The 10238-nt window shown below is 42.4% G+C and overlaps 1 long non-coding RNA gene across 1 annotated transcript; it reads left to right on the top strand.

The window, feature by feature from the left end:
* Nucleotides 1-3221: 3221 nt before the first annotated feature.
* On the top strand, nucleotides 3222-5793 carry LOC138682287 (uncharacterized). The gene is made up of 2 exons (XR_011322400.1): nucleotides 3222-4835; nucleotides 5464-5793. It is a non-coding gene; the product is annotated as an uncharacterized lncRNA (long non-coding RNA).
* Nucleotides 5794-10238: the final 4445 nt, after the last annotated feature.

Consider the following 10238-nt stretch of genomic DNA (forward strand, 5'->3'; position numbering starts at 1 on the left):
AATACGCTACAAGGACCTGCATGTCCCTGAACGACTCCAGATAGCATCCGAACTTATTTTGAACACTTTGGGACTGCACTTACTAAGTCATAAAAATTAAAGGTAGTTACTATGATGAAATGGATCCCTTTTCCTCTTTTGCTCTCAAATAATCTGTCGTGAACAGGCATTGGGCATATATATCCTATACTCACCTCTTAAACTGCCTGGATCTACAAACCAGTGACTGCTTCATTAAACATATATTTTACGCATCCTGTAAGCTCAGGGAAACTGTATAATCCAGGGTACCAGCCAGGGTGTGCAGGTGGTATTTTGATCGAAGCTATGTGCATCTGTAGAACTAAGACAATCCTCTGCATATTTAGAGGTTGTTTGGGTTTTTTTTTCCTCCTGCTCCTCTCTTCCCGGAACACTTCTATCTCGCTCCAGTAATTGCCAGCAAAACTCACTAACAGTAAAGTCCATGAGTAAACCTCATCAGCTACATTACGCTCACAGCACTCCTCTCCACTTCCATATGCGTGACATCTTGAAAGGTGAGCACTGCTGTCACAGCCAAAGGTAGTCCCAGGTGTCCTCATCCCACAGGGCTTGGTGCACTGGAGACATGTCTGGGAAAGGGCTCCAAGAGAGGGGGTTGTATTTTATTAAAATGGGTTTATTATGGTCCTAAGCTGTGTATGCATGATCTTCTGCTATAAAAGCCAAATGCACGTGATAATTTGTAATTTTGTCTAGCTCCACCCTGTTTGGAACAGGAGAACTGATACATAAAATATGCCAAAGCCCATTAGGTTGGCTTATGATCTTAAATAGTCTCGCATAAGAAACTTTGGAGAGAGACTGAAAATCTCCAGGGCACACGGATCAATTGTGCAGCAAAATGCCAAAGTCCTGCCTTAGCATTGATTGTCTGAAATAGCTACATAGCTGCTGAAGCTTTGTCTAGAAGGCATGTAAGATCTCTAGCAGGGCAATATAAAACCCCTATGTTATTTGTATGATTTATAGCTTTCCACTCACCTACACCACACAAATAGCATTAACACCTGGCAGAAGTTCCTGTAAACACTGAGAAATTTGTCTTGGGCAATTTTCTCCAGGCAACTGATTAGATTAATTTTCTGGAGAGCACCATCCTGCCAGTTGGCCTGGCTGGGGAAATGTTAAGAAGTTTGTTTGCTTGGTTATCCCTTCCCAGGCACCTCGTTGGGATTACAACTAATTGAAGTTTCTAGGCTAATTTGTTTCTTAATATCCTTGTGTGAAATGTGAAAAGCTGCATTAAACTCAGCATGGGAAAAAAGGGAGGAGGGCCACTGTTTTGCCATTATGAAGCTACATTGAAGGTTTTTGTGACTTTTCATTGGAAAAGACCATCTCTCTTGCCTTGTGCCAGCAGCTCCCCCCTTCTCAGCAGGTGGCTTCAGTTAGTTGAGTCACTAACAAGAAACGTGCCTGCAAATCCGTACGCTCAGCCCTGCACACGCCATTGCTGGTTAGCCTGCCACTGATCCACATTTTCCTACTTGGCACCTAGGTTTTAAGAATTCTTGCTGACATTAAAGGACATGCATAAGATCTACATGCTGCTTTGTGAACTTTGTAGTGAAAATGAACATGGAAAATGAATGGAAGATGATACATAACTACTGGGTACATGCACGAGAACAAGTTTTCTGTTTGATAGGTGCTATCCCAACCCTTCCCTCAGCACCGATATTCCCTTCCAATACACGTACCTTGTAAAATCCTTTGGTTTTGCTGTGTTCTGGAGGATTTTTTTTTAATTGGAAACCAATGTTTTTTCCTAGATATGTGAAATAGATGATAAATAATGTTCTAGAAATGCAAAACTAGAGCAGAAGCTTTGATTCTTAATGCTGCTCTGAAAATTTACATGTTCACTGAAAAGGCTTGTTTGACCCTTACAGGAGAAGAAATTCAGTGCAGCCAGCAGAGCACTGAACTCACCAGAGCATGGCTGCCAAACCCAAAAGAAAGGTTTTCATCACAACCCTGCCTTGATAGAAAGGAAAACAGGTTTTAGGACAGCCAGCCAGCAGCATTGAAATTCAGAAAGTCTTCAGAGAGTGTTGGTCACAATATTATTGTATGTTTGTAAAAAGGCACGTACCATAAAGCTCCCTATTATTAGAAGCAGAGTTAGGAGGAGGTCTGAAAGGCGGCTCATCTTCGTCTTCTTCCAAGCCGACCAGAGCCTGGCACTGCAGAATTAAGTACAACCCCTGACTGGTAAGGACAGAGTCGTGCAGAAATGCAAAACAACTGCAACAGAGATTTCTCCTGAAGCTTTTGAAAAACAGGCTCTGGTTTTGGCTGAGACTCGGAAGCACAGGCTTTATGCGTATGTCAGCATAAGGTCAGGTAAGTGAGATACAGGGAAAAGCACAAACTACAAAATCACTCACTTCAACAAGAAACCTCAAGATGCATTTGCAAACCTGCGAGGTGACTGCCAGTCAGAACAATTGCTGCCAGGTTAAGATGGCAATAATTGAGATCTGTTTGCTTAAAAGGTAAAAGAAAATTATTTCCCTCGCTACGGATACCATGCCCCAGCCCAGAAGCGTGCTACAGATGTGCCGAGATGGCTTTAATTGGGCTGGTGCATCTCCCGATGCCCACCGGCTCCAGCAGCTCTTGCCCAGCTGTGGGCTGGCCTGGGCGGGTTGATGGTTGTACCCACGGGGCTGAACAACCCGCAGTCACCTCCGGGAGCTCACGTGCAGCCGTAACAAAGAGATGCCTTTAATGAGCAAGGCAACTCTCAAGGCGAGACACACAAGTGATAGCACTCGCCCGTAGGTCAGAAAGGACAAACCAAACTTACCCGATGAAGGAAATGGGATCAGGTGCCTAAAGGACACCCCTGTGAAATACTAAGGGATCCATCAACTCCAAAGCAGCACTTACCGGCTGTTGAGCAGGGGATGGGAAGAGCTGGTGCGTTGACATTATTTGCGGACCTATTACAAGGGTGTTTCTCAATAACTCCTTGGAGACAACAGAAACCAAACTGGGCTTGAGCCCAGCCTGGGTCCTGTCTCTGATCCTTGTCTTTCAGCATCCACTTCAGTTCTCCTTCTTGCAGAAATGGTGTAACTTCATAATTGCTCTGAATGCTAGCTATGACAAATGTTATAGATAAACTAGGTATTAATTGTCATTGCTGTTTTCTTTCAGATCACCTGGAAAACAACCCTGAAGACTAGAGAAATGAAAATATCAATGCCGCAGAAGCTAAGGGGACACACTCACTAGAAATCCATCAAATACAGACAGGCTACCTGAGAATGGAAAATTTAAATGCTTTTGATGCTGTAATCCAATAATTCCCTTCCTCCTGGCTCTTCTTATCGATTTTTGCACTGAAGAGGAAATTCCCACATCCCACTGTGCTTCTAACTTCTGCGAGAGATGATGTTTGAATTGCCTTACCCCACCTCCTGTTTTGTGTCCCAGGCCAGCATTTTTGCGATCCTGGGGCTATTCTCTTCCACTGATTTTATATTAATCATGATGGTCTTTTTCCTTCCTATTTCAATCCTAATCTGTCTTTATAAAAGCTTTTTAAATTTATACAACTTTATAACTACCTCTTTATTGCTAGTCTGGGGACATGGAGGTACAGCCTGTGTATTTGCAGATGCTTTGGGAATACATACTCTACACATATAGATGAGGTTTTTTATTGGACCATTGATATATTCTTACAGATAAAACATTCCTATACCTGTAGTGTGATGAAACAGTATCATCTGGCTTCCCCAACATACGATACACTCTTTTTAAACCCCAAAATGTTCTGATCTATTCTCTTTAGTCAGCAAGGATTTTTATTTTTTTGAAACTCTTAGTTTAGAAATTTTTTAGAAGATTTAACTGAGCTCTTTATAAGGTTTCACTGTAATTCCAGATGCTTTATTTGTTTTTATGTTGAAGTAAGAAAGAATAGCTCCACTTGCACAGGAAAAATTATTCTTTTTCTGCTTTTTCCTGGGAGAATAAACTGATCAGGGGAAACTTTCATCTGTTATCTTTCCTTTCATCCAGGACTGACAGAAATCTAATTTTTTTTGAGGTTTCTTAAATTATTTTATTAATTATTAAAATGAGGGAGGGATAAATTTGGATTTGCATATCCTTACTTGGATGTTTTTCAGGGCAGTCTTCACAGGGCAGTATGTGAAAGTTTTCCGCCTTGCTCAGGATTCTGCCCGTGACTTAGGGAGCTGTTTTCAGGAAGGTCTTCAAGTCACTTGACTTGTTTAATCCGAATCTTTCCCAGAGGAGAAGCGATGCTGACGGGCTCCCTGTCCTTCCTCACAGCGCTGCAGAGAGCATCCTGCCTGCAGCCGCGAGGTTGCAGAACTCGCGCTGAAGGTTTAAAAGCTGTGTTCAGTCTTCCCTGCTCCGCAGTTACTCACCAAGTGGGCTGCTGGGCGAGTAGGCTGTTGCTGGGCAAGCGGGTGGGCAAGTGGGCTGCTGGGCGAGTGGGTGGGCTGGCCGGCAGATGGAGGGAGGCGTGGGCGGCCCAGCGCTCAGCACCCAAGGGCACCGCGCCAGCCTCGCGTCTGCCCGGGAAACCGGGCTGCAACCGGCTGGCAACCATGCCCCAAAACAAAAAATCCGTTCTTCTACAACCTCGTTTGCAAGAGAAGAAGAAGAAGGATCTTGATTCAAATGTTCATGTGTTTAATTTCTTCTCATTCATATAGGTGGTCATTGGACGTGTCTGGGAAGGAGAAATATTTTGGTCTTGCGTCATTTGGGTTGTGCTCTTGCATGGTTACGAGAGCCCCCAACAGGTACAGTATTGCTGATACTGAAATAGCAGGAATTCTTCAAAGAACTGTGTAAGCGCGTGGTGGAAAATCAGCCTTTTTCTAGCAAGCTGTGAATGTGTAAATAAGCATGAGCAGTGTAATTATTTTTTCCAAGCAATATGAATAGGACATTTTCCTGGCCAGAAGCAAGCAAAATTTGTTGATGTATTGCGATGCCATATACTGAAAATTTGTTGTATATTAAATTGCATTTAACATTTATTCTCTCTCCTGCTTTGTCTGCTGAACAGTGCAGCGTTAGGTAGTCATCTTAATTTTGTGCATTTCCTTAGTCATATCTGTAAAAGATCTTACCCAATGCTCAACCCTTCATTAAAAAATCAGGCTAAAACAGTCAGCAGGTAGATATGAAATAAAAGAGATTAGCTAAAGAGATCAATTAAATCTGTCTATAAAATCAAGAGCTATTTTCCTTCTATGCACCATACAGTTTCCTGCTAAACTGTACATAACTCCTTCACTTTACGCACTATTTCTGCTGGAGATGTAGAAGTTTCTGCAAGGTTAGGAGATGGTTTACTTGACAGCAGATGGGAAAGAGTCCAACCCCCCCAAACAGTAACCTTGCCCTTATCCCTTCTGTCCACAGGATATTTCTGGACTGCTTCTCAGTAATGTCTGGCTGAACTTGTTTCCATGCTTCTGGAGAAAGTCCAGGACGGCAGAGAGCTCCTGGGGACAGGTACTGGCAGGCTGCTGCGATCTGAGGCACTGTCTGTCCTAGGAAGAAAATGGTTAATTAAAAATCACATCCTGTGCTTCACAACAGTTTTGCTTGACTGAAAGACTTGACCCAAATAATAATGAAAACTAACTGAAAAACATTAAGTTTTATAATTCTTGTGAGGTATAAAAACAATGCCAGTTTATAAAAGAATACAACTTCCAGTAAAATAAACAAAAAAAGGATTGCTAATAACTCTTTTGTGAGATAACCATTATTTTAACACAGTTTAGTGCAGTTTTTCCAAACGCTTTAAGCTTAAGAACTCATTTGCATGTTGCCCATGAGGAAATGGTTTCATGCTGAATTACTGACCATTTAGTTATTTCTTGCACTTCCTAGCAGTCAGTTACGGCTCTGGACACCAATGTCAGCCAACAGCCATCATCCGCACTTACCGAGATGGTTAAATCTTGGGACAAAGAATGCGTAGAGGAAACAAAAACATTACATATGTAAATAACAGAGAGTCACTAACCCTCTTTGATTTGTCTGCTCCGGGAAAATGCCGTGCAGGCTGCAAAGCAAGATAATGCTCCCTGCCCCAGAGCAGATAGTGCTGGGTGGCAGCTTGTCCTTCTCTGAGAGAAACAAGGATGAACAAAAATCCAGCATATGAGTTGTTTGAAAAATGCTGGTAAAATTGTCTTGATCTGAAAGAAAACAGTGCTTTTCCAGCTTTCCCCAGTGGCCTTTTGGATGCTTGTGATTCTTTTTTCCTTCTGAGGAATTTTGTGCTTTGCCAACTGCACTCATCCTCCTTGCACAGCCGCTGCTGCAGCACCTGCTTATTACATTTAGATTCTTGGCACAATAGAAGAAATACTGCCTATTGTCACTTGTCCTTGCTTCCTTCTATTGTGATATTGTGCTTATTACAACAGTGACTGATTTAAATTTTAAATTCTGTAACTGAAATACTGAAACTATGTGGTAAATGCCGATTGACGTGTAACTGTGTCACCTGTGCATCTTGATCTTTGTTTATCCTCAGCATCAGATCTTCATCTTTTCTGCCCCAGCATTCAGCAGCTGTCTGCTGGTCCGCCTGAGCACAATGGTCTAAGGAGGAAAGAATGAGCAAGAAATACACACGGTTATGTACAGTAAAATCCAGTTTAAGGATATGAAAATACCCTGCCAGACACAGCAGACTTGCTCTACACCGCCTTCTTTCACAAACACAGAAAATGGGTTTCTGAAGTTCAGTGGCAGGAACCAACTGATGCCAGTGGAGACCCAACTGATGACCAGCCACCAAGCACTGATGTTTTATAGCATGGAGATACCCCTGCATAAATGCCCCTTGGGTCAATAATCCCCTCTCTCATACCCCGACGTCCCCAGCCCAACCCCTTTCAAATGAGCAGATGAAAACAGATTTTCAAGATTACTTTGTTCTGCAGGACTTGGCCAAATGCACAGCTTGAGACACCGCCCTGCCCTGCCTCCACCCAAATACCCTCATTCCATTCCCTGAAAAATTCACTGCACTCTTAAGGTTCTCCAGATTTAACTCAATCATGTTCCCAGGAGCTGGCAGGAGAGAACAGAAACAGAGAAATCAATCACTCCACGAGAGACAGGCTTGAACCAGTGCCAGAACTAATACTCCCAAATTGTGGGAAGGGTGTATTTCAATATTCATTAGAAAGGCACGTTTTTGTCAGATGCTTACAAGTCTGTTTTTCCCAGCACTGCCTTCAGAAGGCTCATGGACCTTCCCTGAGGCACAGAGGGCATTCCTTTGCAAAGCTATCTCTATAACCATCGTGGAGGATTGCCATCCCCATTTCTGCAATGAGAATGTCCTTTGTGTCCTGGGGCAGCACCAGCAGCGGCACTGGTGACCAGAGACACACTGCCCATGGTGCCGCTCAGCCCATTTAAACCATTTAAACTTCTTTTTGTCCTTTGTGGACTTTGGGCTTTTCCACCTCCCACTTCGCACCTGACTCCATTTTCAGACTGTTGAACTGTGCTCAGTAACCTAAGAATAATTGAGGGCAACAGGTAAGAGCTTATTACCATAGGAACATGGGTTCCCCGAGCAGCGCCGATTGTAATTCAGAAACATTTCAAACCATGCATCAGGTTAAGCCATTTAATGTTGAAATGTACAGGTCAGCCTTCGGAAAGCAGGACTGAAGGTGCAACATTGCTTCTCTTCCTTTCACTCCTGTGCCAGCCACTTATTTAATTTATTTGCAACAGCACTAAATATAACTTAAAATACTCTATTGTTTATTTAATCTAGTATCTTCAATCTCCAGTTCAATTTTTAATCATCTGAATTACAGAAACAAGCAGTTCAGACTCATACAAAAATGAATTTTTCCATCCAGTCTTAGTTATATCTTTGAGAGGCTCTTTCCAGTCTTAATTAAAATCTATACACCACTATTTTCCCACTAAAAGCAACATCAATGTAAATAAAATAAGCAGAAGCCCCCACCTTTCCAGCACCATATTGAACAGATTGATTCATGTAAGCCAATTTAAAAATAATTAAATTCACCCATCAGAATGGGAAAAAACATCGAATAAAACCCCTCTGACCGCAGAGTGGGGGGGCAGAGCCCACCACAGCCATAGGGTGGCACGGTGATGGTGGTGGTGCTCCCCACGGCTCCCCACTGCCCGCACCCCGTCCCGCTCCTGTGCCAGGTACCTTCAGGCTTGTGCAACACTCCCATCCACTGACTTGAGCCTTATCCCACGGGATGGGTGTGCGTAAGGTGTCCAAACACCAACGTGAGAGGACAGAGAGTGTGTCTCAGCGTGGGGCCACAAGAGCACAGCCAGCCGCCCCCGTGTGCAGGAGCCACGCTCCCCAGGCATGCAGCCTCAGCACATGTAAAACTACAGCTAGATTACCTTTGCCTGAAGTAACATAGTCATCGGAAATCCAATTTGAACAAAAAGTGGATCTTCTAGCACACCATGAAGAGGGAAGAAGGTCCATGAAGGAAAGCTGGAGCAGCTGCCACGGTATTAGGCAGGGTACTGGGAAGCACTGGGCACTGGCATTAGTTCCCACTTATCTCAGGTGCTCAGTCACGTCTTTTTCATCCTGACCTTCAGATAAAAGCAAAGTAATTTGATAAATAGAAGCACACTGCTTTGTTTACAGCTGACCAGAATAAACTCTGTTGTTAGCTTTTGGCTCAGAAAAACAGCCAGAATAATTACTTGGATCAAGAAGAGATAGCTGAAACAGCTTTTAAACGTTTCATCCCCTGCCACTTTGTTTTTAGAAAAGAAAACCAGGTGGCCACATGGAGAAGACAAGGGGCAATGGGTACAAGTTGCACTGGGAGAAATTTCATCTCAATTTAAGTAAGAATTTTTTTTGCTGTGAGAGCAATCAGTTGCTGGAACAACCTCCCCAGGGACGCGGTGGAGTCCCCATCGCTGAAGGTTTTCAAGATGCAACTGGACAGGGCACTAGATAATCACATCTGGGCTCCCTTTCCCACAAAAGGTTGAACCAGACGATCTTTCAAGGTCCCTTCCAATGTAGGCTGTTCTATCTGATTCTAAAACCAAATCCCTAACTGTTTTTTCAGGAAAACAAAACAAGAGAGAGGCAGAATCAATAGCTAAATAAGAAACAGGTCAGATCATTAGTTTTAATATTTTACTCATTGACAAAAGGTATCGGCTTTCATTGATGTTCTATAATATGTATTTAAAGAGCAGATGATGCTTTACAGAAATATTTGGAGTGCATTAAGAAAAAGAACAATTCCACCCATGACAGAAAATCTATTTTTGTTTGCCATCATTTTTTATTAGGAAGAGCATTCACATAAAAAACTGATGCATCAAAAGGCTGACCTCCTTTCTGAGCTCACAATTTGTGTACTTATGGAACAGTTCTACAGAATTTAATTGCAAATAATAGATTTTTGCAGATTCATTGATCGTCTCTATAGAATTTAATCAAAAGTTACATTTGTGCTACAGAATTCACAACTAAATAAAGATGACAATTTTATACTGGACATTATAGAGTTTTGAAAAAAATCTGGAAAATACTATTGTGTTTCTTTTGAATTTCATAAGTTCCACTCCACAATACATTATGTGGTACTGATCACGAAACACCTACAGAAATAGGACTATTTAGGCAATATTATCCTGGTGCTTCAGTTTTGTAAGTGCTATACCAGGAATCTATCTAAGTTGCATAGGTAGCCATTTATTTCTAGTTGCATGCAACTATTCCTGTCCATTCTGGGAGTCTGACAGAGCAGTATGTTCAGGTAAAATTTTTAGGAAGCATTTAGAGTTTAAAAAGAGGTTTTAGGACTTGACCCACATTTTCAAATTAATTCAAAGATAAAGTTTTAAAAAAACTCTACAATACTATTGCCTGAATTTTTATAATCACTGATTATTAACTCTTACTTTACATGAAGGACAAGGGGTAATGGCTTTAAACTGAAAGAGGGTAGATTTAGATTAGATGTAAGGAAGAAGTTCTTTACTGTGAGGGTGGTGAGACACTGGACCAGGTTGCCCAGAGAGGCTGTGGATGCCCCATCCCTGGAAGTGTTCAAGGTTGGATGGGGCTTTGAGCAACCTGGTCTAGTGGAAGGTGTCCCTGCCCATGGCAGAGGGGGTGGAATTTTATT

This window comes from Haliaeetus albicilla, chromosome 27 (genome assembly GCF_947461875.1).
Source record: "Haliaeetus albicilla chromosome 27, bHalAlb1.1, whole genome shotgun sequence".
Lineage (NCBI taxonomy): Eukaryota > Metazoa > Chordata > Aves > Accipitriformes > Accipitridae > Haliaeetus > Haliaeetus albicilla.